Genomic DNA, 18,105 nt, shown 5'->3' with positions numbered 1-18,105 from the left:
TTGGGCTGTCAGGATTGACCTGAGAGTCACATCATCAGTTTCCCTTATTCTGAGGCATTTGGACTGATGCCAAGCCACACAGCTAGCACACTGTTAGCTCCTTGCAGGTTGAGATGGGACATCTCAGCTTCCATATATTTTTTTTGCTGTTTACTTAATTTTTTCCTTTTTTATTAGTATTTGTGAAACATAATAAATCCATTCCTCATAGGGAATTGGTATGTATACATTCATAATCTTGATCCTTTTCACTTCCTGTTTTACTCCTTTCCCTCCTGGCTCCCCCGTCCTCTGATCTCCTTCCCATCTCCACAAAGTCTACTTCCCTGTTTAGTGTATGCACTATGTCCCCCAATAAATTCCCTTTTAGTTATCTCTCTCTATATATATCCTATTTGTTCTGTTTCCTTGAAAATCCTAATACAATTGGCAATATTAATATTATACAAATTATTATCATCATAATCACCATCATTATAATCTTCAGCAATATTTGTTTATCACATTGTTAGGTATTATACAAAGATCATCAAAAACACTTGTGAGACAAATAACATATCTCTGAACAATATAAAGCAAAAGCTTTCAAAGTAAAAAAGACAAATGGGAAAAATATAAATATTTTTTGAAACTTTATGCTGATCACATAATCAGAAATCAAATTTGTAAATTGAATAATATAATAAATATTGTAGCTCCTAGGCAGAAAATATGTACATTCTTAAAATATTCAAATATTCATAAGGCATTTATAAATATTGATCATATTCTGGGTCTCAAAAAACTCAAAAGAAAAACAATAAATCATGTAAATCTTCTTTATCTTATTTTACTGAAATAAAAATTAACTTTTATATTAAACGTATTACTTAAAGGACAATATTAAACCTCATAGGAACCAAAAATAATAACCTAAAGGACTCCTGAGTCACAGAGATGCATAACTTTTTAAGTTAGAATGTACAAAAAAATAATGAACCCACAAAACAATGCACTATAGCAAACCTTACATCTGCAAAATAAGAAAAATAAAAATAAATGCACTAAATATTCTATTCATAGAGATGTGGTAGACAAAATGCTTCATAACCCCCTCGATTTTTATCAGTGGCATATACACATTTTGCCATTATTCAATCAAATATTGCTGCTGTGCAATATTTTGAAAACATAATTAGGATCTCCACCCAGTTGAGTTTGAGAGACAAAAGTCTGATGATGTGCCAGGCCTAATCACATGATTTCATCTATTCTGGGTCTAGAGGTCAGAGTCAGGCAGACAGATCCAAATCAAGGTGGAGATTGGACACGTCGTTGCAGGCTTGACAAAGAAGGGAGAAACATGGCCAGGAGTGTGAGTGGTCTTTCCAAGCTGAGAAAAGATCCTTGTCAAGAGCCAGAAAAGTCACAGGAACTTCAGTTCTGTAACGGCAAGGGAATGAATTTTACAAACAAGCATGATCTTGGAAACAGAATTTCTCTTAGAACCTCCAGAAGAAGCCACTCTAATTAGCATCTGTATTTAGCCTTCTGATATTCTAACTACACATCCAGAAATGTTGTGTCAAACTTCTGACCTAATGTTGTTTTTAGCTGCGAAACCTGTTCCAATGCTCACAGAGATATGGTAAACTCACACTAAAGTAACTCCCATGAAATCGGTACAAAAGAAGTCATAAAGATGACAACATAAGTAAAGAAAATTAGAAAATGAAAACATACATAAAGCTAATTATTTAAAAAGTATAATGAAGTATGTAAACCTCTAAAAATATTCATGGGAAAAATGTGTAAAAATAGTAATACACAACATTAGGCATGTGAAGAAAGATATAACCTAAGACATAAAAAATTCTTTTTCAGATTAATTATGAGCATAAAATCATAGTTGTGAAATTTAAATACGTGTGAAATTGTAATCTTTTGCCATAAACTTTGGTTATATTACTGACTAAAGAAATTAGTAATTTCATGACTCAGGTAGTTTCACAGGTAAGTTTGTATAAGCTTTTAACAAGATGTTATTTATTTGCTCTTCAAAATGGTATGATATGAACAACTACATTTTCAAGCCAAAATTAATGACACATAGGAAACACTACATCTGAATATAACAAGAGTATATATTTTAAGTGCACATGTATGAAATTTTACAATGTGATGTCATAAAAATGTCTTCAACAATATCTTACATTTTAAAATGTTCAGCTGTTATCAGAGTAGAATTACTGTAGAAATCAATAATAAAACTAAGTTAAAATTTCAAACGTATGCTATAAATACTATATTTCTCAGTGTAGTATTATAAGGTTTAATTAAGAAATCAAACCCAACTGGAGAATATTTTGGAGTAAATAACAATGAAGAAATAACATTATAAAAGGTATAGAAGATGCAGAATTTCCACCTCCAGCCAAGATTGAGTTCACTCTTCCTTCTTCAACAGCTAAGGAATGCGGGTAATGTATGAAACAAACTTCTTCAGACTTTGGACAACAGTGTGCGAATATGACCTGTAACAGCAAGGCAGCAAAGAAAGTGAGCGTTATAGTGAGAGTAGGAAACTCGAGAAGCAAATTGCAACCTGTGCAGCACTAGTGATCCAGACAGGTTTAAGGTTTGCTAAGCTGAGGAACCAAAGGAGACTTTTTGAGGCCATAGTAGCGAGGATTTGTAGGGAAGACAAATGTCAGAAAAAAGCTCATTTGTTACAATAAAAATTTTAGATATCAATACCTAACTTAGTAGTTGTTCAAAGTGTGCAAAAAACATTTGATATGGGAAATGTATTTACATGTAACATTGATACACACATTTTAAATGAACCATTTGGAGAATTTTTTAGTTGCACTTTTTGTGTAAGGCAATTTCTAGTTATGTTGAATGAAATATATTTTTATATCTATTAAATCTAAAAATAAATAATTTGGATTTATAGTGTGAATTTTTCCTTTGTTTCATTTTATTTCTGTAGAAAGTTGCCTCTTTCATTATTTATAAAACTTGTCTTTGAAGGATTTGGGGAAAATAAAAAACAAAACAAAACTAAACACCAAAACCTGATTCTTTGTCACAGATTGTTTGAAATGTACTGTCCTGTAAGGAGACTATATGTCTACTGTACAAACTTTTTTAATAGTTTTTATGTAAAAATTAGTTAAACACTGTTAATGAGCTGTATTTAACACACATTTCTGGTGAAGGTACTAGGGAGTTAGGTTAAGCATTTGCAAATACAAGTAATGGTATAAATATAGCATCATGTAAGCCAAAACATTATTTAAAAATTCTCTTAAAATATCTTTCCAAAAGTCTTTCCCACTAAACTGATGAAATTAATTAGTTGGCTTTGAATTGTGCACCAATTTGCTATTATGAAAAAGAAATTTCTTGAAGTTAATTTTCCAGATTAACAACTCAATTATTTTGCCTTTGTTGTAGACATCCATGAATGATATTGAGCAAAACAATCCCATAAAACTTCCAAGAATACTGATATAGTTTGACTACCTGACTCACATGCTTCAGGCTAGAGAGATAGGATGCCCTTTTATCTTACTTTAACTTAGCTGGTTTAATTTGGTTAATAATTCTCTTTTTTTGGCCTAGCTAATCCAAGAAGCATCTACGATGACTACTGGCTCCTGAGAAATACAATAGATGTATTTCCCCCTGAGCTCTTCAGGTGCATAGGGCATATTTTTGCATCTTCACATATTCATGTATTTGGATGAAGTCCTTGGTGCATCTATTTCCACTGCATAATGTTGGTATGTCAGGGTCAAAGGGCCTGACTGTAGAAAGGAAATTCATGACACAGGTCTGGAGTTCCTTAATAAAATCGAGTTGTGTTTCATCTGTAGCCCACAAAGAATTGCACACACAAACACACACACCGCGTGCGCACACACACACACACACACACACTCGTTTCCCCCACAAATCACCAGTATGGAATCAGATCTTGTCTGACCTTAGCTTCTCAAAATGGTCTTAGAACATTTTTATATTTAAATTTGAAGAGTATTCTTGGGTTTCTCCTACCTATAGGGATATTTACATCTTAATAGGGATACATGGTTAATATATGTTCTGAAAACCTTCATGAGAGTGAAACATATGTTTTTCAAGTTAACTGAACTGTAGGGTAGGGACTCTTATTCTTTTTGATGGGAATCAGGCAGTCTGACAGACAAAAATGTGTTTGTTTTTATCTTGGATTGCATAAGTTCATTGGTTGTTCCCAAAATATAAGTATTTCTTTGTTCATTGTTTTACTATTGTACTTGTCTGTATTAGAATAATTCTTGCCAATAGGAGCGCTCAGCACAGTGATATTAATATGCTATTAATATTAATGATTTAACCGTAGTGATATCTTGTAATGATTGCCCTTCTAAAGTGAGTGTAGTATCATAGTTTTAAAATCAAGCTCTGGAGCCAGGCTACCTAGGACTTTATCCTTATCCTGCCACCACTTGTTTGTTGTCTGATATTAACTAGGAGCAGTAATAATAATCATCATCATCATCATCTTAACAGGGTAATTATGACTTGATATTAGGCCATAGGTGAAAATGGCTTAGACACTGACTGATACATAATAAGAACTCAATGAATGTTAACCTTAATGAGGAAATAAATAACCATATTTAGTTTTCTGGTTTGCATTAAGAGCAATGGGGCATTGGAATAGGCTTCATGGAATCAGTACCCTTCAAGGCTTTCTTTGATTCTTTCAAGACCTTTTTGTAGAGAGTGTAATCTGGGCCACATGCCCTCCTCAGCAAGACGATAAAGCAGAGGCTAGGTTCAAATGTTTATATTTCCTGAGTATATATTTTAATCCAGGAGCTGGACAATAAAAAGTGCAAAGCTATATAATATAATTTCAACAATAAACAAAAGCTATGAAGAAATAAAGCAAGTTATTACAATCAAAAGTGATGAGATTGTACTATTTTGTACAGGATCACAAGGAGTTCGCTCTGAGGAAGAGATATTGAGCAGAAATTGAATTGATAGGGTTGAGGCTTGTTAAGTTCTAGTGAGAAATTTTTCCAGAAAGAGATGGAATTGGACAAGTTTGATGGGACAGTGAGGGGCCAGATTACTGTCTTTGAGGTTCAGGTAAAGGCTATGGGTTTCATTATAGATGTCTGATGTACCTGGAGGCTTCAAATTATATAATAAAAGTTCTCTATTACTATGATTTGGGGAAAATGGCACAAAGGACAGACAGAAGCAGAGAAAACCCACTGTCCAGGACAGAGGGGCTGATGGCATGAACTCAAAAGCAAAGATGAGGAGAATATGTTTGGGGGAAAGATCTCCAAGGTGATAAATGTAATGGAAACAGCAAACAGCAAATACAAACACATAGATATCAGAATATCACAATTATTTTTAGAAAATAAAAAATTAAAATTTGGAACAGTTTAAATAATTCTCTTCTCTAGGTCTTACAATAAAACCACAGGAGGAAAATGAGGCTTACTGGTGTTGTTAATGTACAAGGTGTAGTTGAATAATACTGTGAATATTTACATTTAAGAAAAATTATTATTGTAAAAGACACACTGCCAGTTACAGACTTCAAAATATCCCCCCTTGCTTTGAACACACTTTGCCCATAATTCCTGCCACTTTCTGAAGCAGTTCTGGAAGGCCTCTTTTGTCTTTAGTTGTGCCATCATGGTTGGTTCAATGTCCTGAAATGATTCAAAATTGCTTCTCTTTCAGGGTCATTTTGACTTTGGGGACAGCCAGAAATTTCAGAGTGAAGATCTTGTGAATAAGGTGGATGGAGACACAGACTGCACAGTGACGATCTGGTGGATAAAGTAGATGAGGACACACCATAATATTTTTATGATCCTGCCTTTCCATTGGATAGCTCTCGGCAGCAACATTCACCATATCTTTGCTCATACCCTATAAAGATACAAAGAATCAGTTTCAGAACTGATTCAGAAAGTGACAAGAATAATACGGTAAGTGTGTTTGAGGCAGGGGGAAGTGTTTTGAGGAGAATTAATGGCAATATGTCTTTTACTGTAATAATTTTTTTTAAAACTTTAAACATTCACTATATATTTCAATTATGTTTCCTATGAGGATATCAATAGAATTTTTCTTATAGCTCTCTGTTCCAGATTAAACATCAAATTCAATCTCTTGACAGAAACTAGTTGGTTATAAGGCACAATATTTTAATTAGAAGGAGCAAATTGGAGGGAAATCTTCATGTGCTTTGGTGAGGATAATTTAGCTCTAGGAAATTTCTCCTCTTTTCTTTGCAGAGTATTTGTTTGAATAAGTCATCGTTCCAAAGAGTTTATCTAATAATTTTTTCCCAAAAATGGGACTATAAGAAGTAGAAGTGTCCAGGAATGAAGCCTTTGTTACCAAGAGAGAGATCGATGGTTGCATGAAAGAACACTTATTTGGAGTACTGTTTACTGTTCTTCATGTTTTAATTTTTTATTTTTATATGATTTTTGAATTTCTGCTTCAAAAAAAGATACTTTTTCAAGGCAGGCAAAGTAAGCAATAAAGACATGCATTTCACAGCATTCTTCGTCCCAATACATAGAACATCAACCACTTCCTTCAAATATACCTTACAAAAATATTTTTCCAATGAGGCAAAGTATTAAATGTGTTTTACAGTATTTCACATTATGAGGCCATTTTCTGATTATTATCAGGGCCTGATTTGGCAAGTATTCTTTCAATATTCCTAAAAATATAGCCCTCTCTCATTTCTCATTATGTAATTTATTTTTATGTTGAAAGTCCCCAAATAAGAAAAACAGTTACTGTCACTGAATATATATATATATATATAAAACTTTCACATTTGAAATGATTCATTAACTAATCTTTTTAAAAGAACTTTTTATGCATTCTTTTCTGAAAATAAAAGAAAATTTAGAAAATGTGTTTCAACAAATAAAATAATTGGTCTTTCATAAGCAACTCTGTTTAAAAAGAAACTTTTTAATATTTTGACTTATGAAATATAGCTTTATGTCAATTAGAGCCTATATCTGTATAGATTAATCTTGAACAGAAAGAACCACTTTTATTTATGTTCAGAGGCCTGACTCCCATTAGTAGGCCTGCATGAAGTAATTTGGATATTGAGAAAATAAGTGAAGATTTATAAATAACTCCACATGATTCACAAAAGGTTAAATTCTTCAACTTGCTATGTAAATTACATTAAACCCAGAACTTCAATTTCTTTTCTCCTGTGCTCTCACTTTATGATAGAAGCAAATTGATTGATCTGAAATGACTATAGAATGGTGTTTAGTAATAAAGTAAAAGCTCTTTTAGGTTATATCCAAAGGTCATTGGGTACAAGCTGTTCTATCTTCTAAATTTATGCATATATTTTCCATACTTATTTATTATCAGAATGATGCACTACCGTGTTCTGCATTGCTAGGAAAGCTTAAATAAAATTCACTGTCTTTGTTTTTATTAAGGCTGGCAAGAGTACTAAAGCTCCTCCAAAATATCCAGAACCATGGCTGAAATTTACTAAGGACTTAGTGACCCACAATATTTATTTTATCAGAATGTGATACTGTCTTAAATATTCAAATTAAGCCAGAATTTACTAAACACTTTTTTTTCAGAGTTTATGGAAGGTTAAATGCACCATCAAAATGGTAACTTATCCTGTACCTTTTCTGAACATTGGCAAAGAATAAATCCCCAATAAATTCAGATTTGGACTTCCCTCAAGAGAGGTTACATCTATTTTTCCAAATAGCAAGTAGCAACATTTTTAAATACCTGTACTTTTAATTCTTTCTTTAACTCAGCAGACACATTGGTTTGTGGGGGTATCATCATCACTCTTCTATAGCAATAATTCAATTATTAGTAATTTTATTAGCAATAATAATAATATGTTCAACCTACACATAGTAAAAGTCTCCTACTCATTTGACACTTCAGTAAACACTGGCAAAGCAAGCTTAAGTGTAATTAAATGTGATCTCTTGTCTTCGTGGAGTTTGGAGTCCAATACAAAAAATGCATAAACAGTTTAAAATTTTCAGCTCTGACAATGGGCACAAAGGAAAGATGCTCAGTGGTGCAAAGCCCTGACAGAGAAGCAGTTGACCTAGCCTAGAGTCCTGTAAGATTCCATAAAATGTGGTATGTGAGATGTGGCTAAGAGATGAAGAGAGATGAACTTGACTGAGAAAGGAAAAGCAAACATTCTCAGCAGAGGTAATCCCTCGTGTCATACCCTAATGGCGGGAAGGAATGTGGGAGAGCTAGGCTGGTAGCTCTGGTAAAAGCGATAGAGAGAAGAGCTGGAGAGATGGACATCTGTAGCAATGGGGATTGTATGATTGGATTACCAGGTCAGAAACTCATCTCCTACAGTAGGTGGAGAATGATCAGTCACCTCCTACCAGTTTCTGCACAGGCTTCCTAAATTTTCATATCTCTGGAGGCCTTTCAGCTCTGAGTAGCACCGAGAATTTCAGGGACATCTCTCATTCACTTTCAGTTCACAGAGATACTGCTGGCAGGGCTTGACATGACAGAAAACTGCTGTGAAACAGAATCCCTGAGTCCATGCTGAATCTTTAGAGGGAAGGGATCTGAAAGCTATGGCTAAGATCCTGATACACTGACCCACTCTACTGAAGTGATTAGAGGGTCACTGGAGGCAGAATATTGTCAAGGCACAGTCTTTACTACCCATAGTTCATTTCCTAGAGGGCTAGATGAGAGTTTGAAAACTTCACTTCTGTAATCTTCTTCATAGTCTCCAAGACATATCATTTTCTTAGCTCAGATCTTTTTGCAAGCACTTTCTCTTCTTTCCTGGCTCTCTACCATTATTCATTCAAGAACCATAACTTTTTACTTCCTTCAGAAATGTCTTTTATTCTATAAGTAAAGGAATACCCATCAAGCCACCCACCAATAATAAAAAGCATTTAAGTCAATATAATCATGCCCCTAATTGCCCCTTTTATCATCCCCATCACTATACAAAAAACACTGATTTACTTAGCAGATTATTTTATGTTTATTTCAATGCTACTGTGTTGATCTTAGATAGTAGAAGGGAAGGAATAGGAAAAGAGGGGAGAGTTTTCTGTTACAAATTTTAAAAGCTCAGAAAATGATACTTTAAAATAATAAACTAATATGGGCAATATTAAATATATTGTTGCCTATTCAGGATAAGAATAAAATTATGTTATCATTTATTATATATCTAAATTTTATTATTTTCTTCTTGATTAATCTATATGCTGATATATGTCTGTCAAGGCCTGGACAGAAGATGAACTTTCCTTCTCTTAATCTATTTTCTCATTTGTGACAGAAAACTTCATCAGTCAGTGCAGTTTACATCATGTGAAAGCAATAAACAATTCCCATCTTGGTTCTTGTGCATGTTCAGTGCACCTGGGTTAGGGTATTTGGCTCAAATGACCATGTTATTGAATAGTCTTACATTTTTTAATGATTCAAACTCAACACTAATCTTACAGATTTGCCATGGAAGAAGAAAAAGAGAATTGGAAAAGTCTACACACTTGTAATTAAATGCTTTATTTCACAAGATACTTCTGCTTAAATTTGATTGGCCAGACTATCTAAATTCAAGTAGTCAAGAAAACATAATTCTCTGTACTGAGAAAAAAAAATGACATTGTCACCACTAAAAAGTTTTATCTCTTAGCTTATTCCGAAGCAAATATTTGTTAATATTTGACATATGTAACCTTTGAAATTACATTTAATTTTTTTTATTTAAATTTTTGCACAATATATTTATTTACTTTTTAAATGTTTTTTAATTAAATTCTTTTATTGGTACATTTAGGTATACAACACAATTACATTTCTCATTGGGAACTGTACCTTTATACAATGCATCTTGGTTCTTATTTTTTCCCCATTCCTAGCCCTCCCTTCACCCCCTCCACCCTTCCCTATTTACAAAGACTTTATTTCCATTTCTCATCATTTTTCCTTTCCCTTCTTTCCTTTCCCCTGCCCCTCCCACTACCCCTACCCCTTTGGACCTTTTCTTCCTATTTTGCATTATCGATTATTCATTCTAATCACTGGTACATTTTAGGTATACAATATAATGACATTCATCATTGGAAATTTGCACCTTTACACAGTCTCTCTTGGTTCTAATTTTTCACCCTTGCCCAGCCCTCCCTTCAACCCCTCCATTTCTCCCTATTTACAAAGATTTTGTTCCTATTTTTCCATTTTCTCATATTAATCCCATTCCCTTCTATCCTTTCCCCTAGCCTTCCCACTTCCTTCCCCTTTGCCCCTTTTCTTCCTATTTCACATTACCTATTATACATTTAGTCCTTATTTATACTTTCAGTTTCTCACACCAGAGAAGTAATTCGGTATTTATTCATGTGTGTCCTATTTATTTCACTTAAGAGTATTGCCTCAATGTGCATCCACTTAGCTACAAATCTCTAATTTCTCATTTTTTATGGCTGAGTAGTACTCCATTTTATAAAAAAAAACCCACATTTTCTTTATCCAGTCTCCAGTTGATGGGCATTTGGGCTGTTTCCAAGTTTTAGCTATTACAAACTGTGCTGCTATGAACATGGGTGTACATATATCACTGTGGTATGATTCTTTTAATTCTTTGGGGAAGATCCTCAGCAGTGGAATAGCAGGGTCAAATGGAACTTCCAGTCCTAGTTCTTTGAGGCATCTCCATACTGATTTCCACAGTGCTTGAACCAGTCTACACTCCCACCAGCAGTGCAGCAGGGTTCCTCTTTCCCCACAGCCCTGCCAGCATTTGTTATTGGTTGATTTCATGATAGCAACCATTCTTTCTGGAGTGAAGTGGAATCTCAGCGTTGTTTTCATTTCCATCTCTTGAATGACCAGTGATATGGAATAGTTATTCATGTATTTATTTGCTATTTCTACTTCTTTGTCTGAGAAATGTCTGTTCATTTCAGATGCCTATGTTCAGATTGGGTCTTTAAATTTGGGAGGTCTGATCCTTTTAAGTTCTTTACAGATTCGAGATAGTAGACCTTTGTCTGAGGAAGAGCAAGTGAAGATTTTTTCCCACATTGAGGGTTGTCTCTTCACCTTGCTGGTGGTTTCTCTTGCTGTGCAGAAGCATTTAAATAAGAAGAGATCCCATTTGTTGATTGTTTGTGCTAGTTCATGGGCAACTGAGGTTTTGTTCATACAATCTTTTCCTACACTAATGTCTTCAAGAATTCTACCTAACCTCTGTTCCAACTGGTTCAGAGTTTCTATTTTAGTATTTAGATCTTTAATCCATTTTAAGTTTAGTTTAGTGCATGGTGAGAGATACAGGTCTAGTTTTAATCTTTGGCAAGTTGAAGCCCAATTTATCCATCACCATTTATTAAAGAGACTATCTTTCCTCCAGTGAGGGTGTTTGGCTCCTTTATCGAAGATGAGATGGCTGAGTGTGTCTGGCATTGTTTTTGCATCTTCTAATCTGTTCCACTGGTCCTCAAATCTGTTTCTTTGCCAGTACCATGCTGTTTTTATCACAGTAGCTTTGTCGTATAGTTGCAGGTTAGGGATTGTGATACCCCCTGCCATGTCTCTGTTACCTAGAATTGCTTTTGCTATTCTGGGTCTCTTCTTGTTCCAAATGAATTTTTGGATTGTTTTCTCAAGGTCTATGAAGTATGCTGCTGGGATCTCAATAGGAATTGCATTAAATCTATATAGCAGTTTTGGGAGTATGGCCATTTTCACTATATTAATCCTTCCTACCCAGGAGCAGGGGATGTCTGTCCATTTTCTAATATCATCTTCAATCTCTCTTTTCAGAGTGCCATAGTTTTCAGAGAAGAGGTCTTTGATTTCTTTCATTAGGTTGATTCTTAGGTATTTCAGTTTTTTGGATGCTATTGTGAAATGAATTATTTGCCCTATTTCTCTCTCAATGAGTCTGTCATTTGTGTAGAGGAAAGTTATTGATTTTTGTATGCTGACCTTGTAACCAGCTACTTGACTGAATTTGGTTATTAAGAAGACTTTTGGTGGAGTTCTTGGGGTTTTCTAAATAGAGTATCATGTCATCTGCAAATAATGACAATTTGACTTCTTCATTTCCTATCTTTATTCCTTTTATTTCTTTCTCTTGTCTAATTGCCGTGGCTAATGTTTCCACAACTATATTGAACAAGAGTGGTGATAGTGGACATCCTTGCCTTGTTCCTGATTTTAGTGTGAAGGATTTCAGTTTTTGACCATTTAGTATGATATTGGCTGCTGGTTTTTCATAGATGGCTTCTATCAGTTTGAGGTAGAGACCATCTATTCCAATTTTTTGTAGGGGTTTTATCATAAATCCATGTTGGAGTTTGTCAAATGCTTTTTCTGTGTCTATGGAGATAATCATATGGTTTTTGTCCTTGGCTCTATTGATATAGTGTATTACATTGATTGATTTTCTTATATTGAACCATTCCTGCATCCCTGGGATATATTCCACTTGAGCAGGGTGTATGATCTTCTTGATGATCTTCTGCATTCTGTTTACCATTATCTTATTAAGGATTTTTGCATCTATGTTCATCAGTGAGATTGGCCTATAGTTCTCTTTTTCACTTGGGTCTTTCTCTGCTTTGGGGATCAAGGTGATGCTTGCTTCCAGGAATGAATTTGGAAGTATTGCTTCCCTTTCAATTTCATTGAAGAGTTTCAACAGTAGTGGCAGCAGTTCCTCTCTAAATGGCTTGTAGAATTCAGCAGTGAAGCCATCAGGGCCGGGGCTTTTCTTAGTTGATAAGTTTTTAATCACATTTTCAATTTCATTGGTTGATATTGGGTTGTTCAGAATTTTTAGGTCTTCTTCGTTCAACTTTGGTAACTCATATGTATATAGGAAATCTGCCCATGTCTTCTGTGTTGTCCATCTTATTGGCATATAGGTTCTGGAAGTAGGTATTGATGATCCTCTGGATTTCTGCTGGGTCTGTTGTAATTTCATCCTTTTCATTCCTAATTGCATGGATTTGGGCCTTTTCTTGCCTTTTTCTGATAAGGTTTGCTAAAGGTTTGTCAATTTTGTTGATTCTTTTGAAGAACCCAACTCTTGGCTTCATTGATTTTTTGTATTGTTCTCTTAGTCTCCATTGCATTGATTTCTCCTCTGATCTTTATAATTTCCTCCCTTGCATGAGCTTTGGGGTTGTCCTGCTCTCCTTTTTCTAGAAGCTTGAGGTGCAGCATCAGGTTGCTTAATTGTGCTCTTTCTGTTTTCCTAATATGCGTATTCACTGCTATGAATTTCCCTCATCAGACTGCTTTCATTGTGTCCCATAGATTCCAATATGTTGTATTGTCATTGTAAGTTAATTGAAGGAACTGTCTGATTTCTTCTTTAATTTCCTCTGTGACCCATTGGTTATTCAGAAGTGTGTTGTTCAATTTCCATGTGTTTATGAAATTTTTTGAGTTTCTTTTGCTATGGATCTCCAATTTCATTGCACTATGGTCTGATAATATACAGGGGATAACTTCAATTCCTTTTCACTTACTTAAACATGTTCTATGTGTGAGTATGTGGTCTATTTTAGAGAATGACCCATGTGCAGCTGAGAAGAATGTGTATTCTGATTTTGTGGGGTGGAAGACTCTGTAAACATCTGTTAAGTTCATTTGTTCAAGAGTTTAATTGAGTTCTAGTATTTCATTACTTATTTTTAGACTAGTTGATCTATCTATTTGTGACAGTGGGGTGTTGATGTCCCCCACTGCAATTGTATTAGTGCATAGATGGCTTTTCATGTCTGTTAGTATTTGTTTTATATAGTTGGTTGCACTAGTGTTTGGTGCATAGATATTTATGATTGTCATCTCTTCCTCTTGGATTGTTCCCTTTACAAGGATGTGGTGTCCTTCTTCATCTCTCTTAATCAGTGTTGGTTTGAAATCTACTTGATCTGCAAAGAGGATAGCTACTCCTGCTTTTGGGGGGGGGGGTCCTGTCGCATGCAGTATTTTTTCCACCCTTTAACTTTCAGTCTATGAGTTTCCTTTTGAATGAAGTGTGTTTCTTGTATGCAGCATATTGTTGGACTTTGCTTCTTGACCCATTCTGCCAGTCTATTTCTTTTGATTGGTGAATTGAGACCATTAACATTGATGGTTATAACTGAAATGTATTGACTTGTCATTGCTATGACTTTTTCTTTTTGTTGGGTTCTCCCCCTTTACATTTAATTTCTTGTCATGCCAGATGGATTCATTCGGCTTTGCTTCCTGGAGTTGTGATCCTCAATGTCTGTTCCTAGGATATTGTGTAAAATTCTTTGGAGTGCTGATTTGGTTTTCACAAAGTTCCTAAGATGCTCTTTGTCATGAAAGTATCTTATTTCTCTATCCATTTTGAAAGGTAGTTTTGCAGGGTACATCAATCTGGGTTGGAGGCTGTTTTCTTTTAGGGCTTGGACTGTGTCACTCCAAGCTCTTCTTGCCTTGATTGTTTGTGTTGAGAAGTCTGCTGTTATTCTGACGGACTTTCCTTTGTATGTGATTTGTTTCTTTTCTCTGACTGCTTGGAGAACTTTTTTCTTCTCTTGAGTTTCTGGAATCTTATCAATTATATACTTATGTGTAGATTTTTTTTTGATCAAGCCTATTTGGAGTCCTATATGCCTCACTTATCTGTATGTCAAGCTCTTTTCCCCTGCTTGAGAAGTTTTCTGCTATTATTTCTGTGAAGAGATTTTTTATGTCATCTCCACTCTCTCCTGTTTCTTCATTGAGCCCAATCAGTCTTATGTTATTCTTCTCTGCATCATCTAGCAGCTGCTGGATTGACTTCTCATGTTCCCTTATAATTTTGAAGCAGTTTTTCTTTTCCTGGTCACTAATTGCAATCTTACCTTCTATATCTGAAATTCTGTCCTCACATTGGTTCATTCTGCTGTGTAGACTTTCAATGGAGTTTTTCGTGTCCTGGAAATCTATTTGCATCTCTTTTATGGATTCCATTTGTTTCTTATGTTGGGATTCCATCATGTTCCTGAGCTCCTCTCTAGATTTATTAATCATGTCTTGCACTAGAGGCACAATTTCTCCTGTTATCTGAGAAATTATTTCTGATTTCATTTTTTCCAGATCCCCTTTTGTTGCCAGATCAGTGGGTCCAGGTGGTTGAGTATCAGAGTGTTCCATCTCATTTCCCTTTGGGGTTGCTCTAGGTTTTCTGGAAGTCTGGTTTTGAGACTTATTTACGTGCTTTCTCATTTCGACTGGGGTGGGGGGCTATTAGCACCTGCAAGGATTACCTCCTCTGAGCTGGGAGAGGTGGGACAGGGGCCTGGAGCAGCGGTAGGGATGGTGACCCAAAAGCCCTTTCCTGTGGGCTGGGAGCAGCAGGAGGGATGGTGGCCAGGAAACCCCTTCCTCTGGACCAGGAGCAGTGGGACGGCAACTCAGAAGCCCCTACCTCTGGGCCAGGAACAGCGGGACTCAGTACCTTGGTCTGGTGGTCTGGTGTCCTCTGCATCTTTGTAGTGTGGAACTAGGTGGCTTCCTGTCTGCAGCAGGGTGATTTGACGTGTTCAGTGCCACTCAGGACCTCGGTAGGGCATGGGCAGACCTGCCTGTCTGCAGCAGGCTGATTCAGCATTTTCCATGCCAATTGGGACCTTGGTAGGGCATGGGCAGACCTGCCTGTCTTGCACAATATATTTATATTGACTTTATAAGTATAGTCCTCTTGCTCAACATTAACTTCTATATTCTATAACTTTTCTCCTTTTGATGATTTACACTTTTAGACCTTTTATTGTAATCAATCACTATAGCATCAAAGCTCTTCAATTACTAATCTTTTGTAAGTAAGTCTCTGAATATTCTTACAGTAGAGATGAGAATATTTATGAGTGACTAATGGAGCAAAATCTTAGTCACTATTTGATCCTAGGCCTATTGAGTGTTTAATTAGTAGATAGTATAGGTTTTCTAGTTTAAATTTTAACCATCATCTGAACTTAGACCATGGTTCTCTTCTAAAGCTTTCAAATCTTTGGTCCTCAAGTGATCAAAGTGTTCTCTCAGCTTTTCAAATCCAAATATTTTAGTTTTATCAAGCCAGCATTTTTATAACAAATTTTATTAAATTGAACTCAACTCAATAGTGATAAATAAATACATTAATTCAGTTATTTCAAATCAAATTCATATCTCAGGTTTCAACAGTACTATATTGCAAGCTTACATCTATTCGTTGATTTACTCTCAGAAGGGTTTTCTTTTGAAAAGTATGATTCTCTTCATAATTAATAGCAAAATCATGTGCCAGAGACTTTTATATATTTGTATCCTGTGTGTATGCATACAAATATCACAGTTCAAATATTAATCAAAAAATTACTCTGTACCAAAGATGGAAGCATAACACTGGTGAATCTGCAAGTGCCTCTTTTCCAAGGATGCTGGCCTCACTCTCCTAGTGTCCCATGCATTTAACATCACCAAGGTTTGCCTCCTTTTGCGTTGATAAATTGAGGTATCTCAATCTCATGCCAAACCTGACCTCTTGCAGTTACTCACCTGTACTTGTTTGTGTATTGGGTAGGGATTTCCAGACCTTGACCCCTTTGTTTTCCACCTATCACCACCTTCCTTTATGTAGTACTTTGTCTCCATCTGGGTTACATTCCATAACCCACAATACAACCTGCATCAATTGCATGTATGTCTCATAGGAAATGGTAACTCAGAAGGTTCACAGCTGAACTCATCTTTATTCCCAATTCTAGCCTCTTTCTCTGTTCTAGAAAATAGCATCACTATCCATTTTGTTGTCCTGGTCTCAGGAACCTAAGCACCATCTCTGAATCTCCCTTGTCCCCTTACACAGCTCATCATTTACATGGTTGATTCTACCTCCTGTCTTTCAAATCCATCTGTCCCTTCCTCCTGCTCTCATTCCAGCTGCTTCTGAGACTATTGCATGGTCTCCGTGGACCGCTGCAGTAGCTTTTTAAGTGGTCTCCCTGTATTCAGTCTTGTCTTTCTCCAGGCAGTTCAGCAGACTACAGGAAGATTGACAAATCTTCCTAAAAATTACAAATCTCCTCAAGCAATAGTCCTATGCAAAACTCTATATTTTTTCCCATATCCATCCTATAAATTTAAATTTCTGTAGCCTAGCTTGTGATCTTGTTCAAGATTTTGTGTAGTTTACTTCATAAACTAGTGTCCTTCTAAGCCACACCACCCCTTATTTCCCAGGCTTTAGTCTTGTTGAATGTTTGTTCTAAGTTGCAATGATTTTGAAAAAACTAACCCTAGGACCATTGCTCATCATTTTGTAGAAGGAGAACAATTTCTTTTTCCTCCAACTTGACCTTTCCACCTTCATGTCTCTAATTGTTATCTTCTTCAGATAGCAAAAGTTTGTTTCTTCTTCTTTAGACTCCTAAGTCTGACTTGGATGTTCCTCCCGTGTGTTTTAACTCACACAAAATCTCCTCCAAGGATTTCACATGGAATTATCTTTTCTGGTCTTCCTAACTGCTCCCTACACAACTCACCCTGAAAATGGTCCCAGCTGACCATCTATGAATCTTTTCCAATAAATTTTCCATTTAACTATCTTCATGTATTTTTGTATTTCTAGATGAAATGCCTTGTGCTACTTCCAAGCCTACTTTCTGAAATAATGTTTAAGAGGTATTTTAAATATTTCAGTTCCCATAGGAAATATATTATATAAATTTAGAGGGTATATATAAAGCCAATCTTTGGAGTATGCCTCCTGTGCAGAAATATTTGAATGACAGAATCACAAAATAAGTATACTTCTGCATTTTTCCCATTACAGGCAGCCAATTAAATTGTAGCATTGCAAGTGCTCTTCAGCTTTAAACTGTGCATTTTGTCAAGAAGGGGTTAATGAGATATTTTTATATTAAGTTATAAAGTCACCTAGAAGGACAACATTTTTTTGTTGTTGTTGTTTTTTTTTTTTTTTTTTTGGTACCGGGGATCAAACTCAGGACCTTGTGCTTATGAAGCAGGAGGCAGAACCACTGAGCTAAATCCCTGGCC

Source organism: Heterocephalus glaber, unplaced genomic scaffold (assembly GCF_053883595.1).
Source record: "Heterocephalus glaber isolate CG9 unplaced genomic scaffold, H.glaber_assembly_v1.0 deba00001442, whole genome shotgun sequence".
Lineage (NCBI taxonomy): Eukaryota > Metazoa > Chordata > Mammalia > Rodentia > Bathyergidae > Heterocephalus > Heterocephalus glaber.
The sequence above is the reverse complement of the archived record's forward strand: the minus strand, read 5'-3'. Positions refer to the sequence as shown.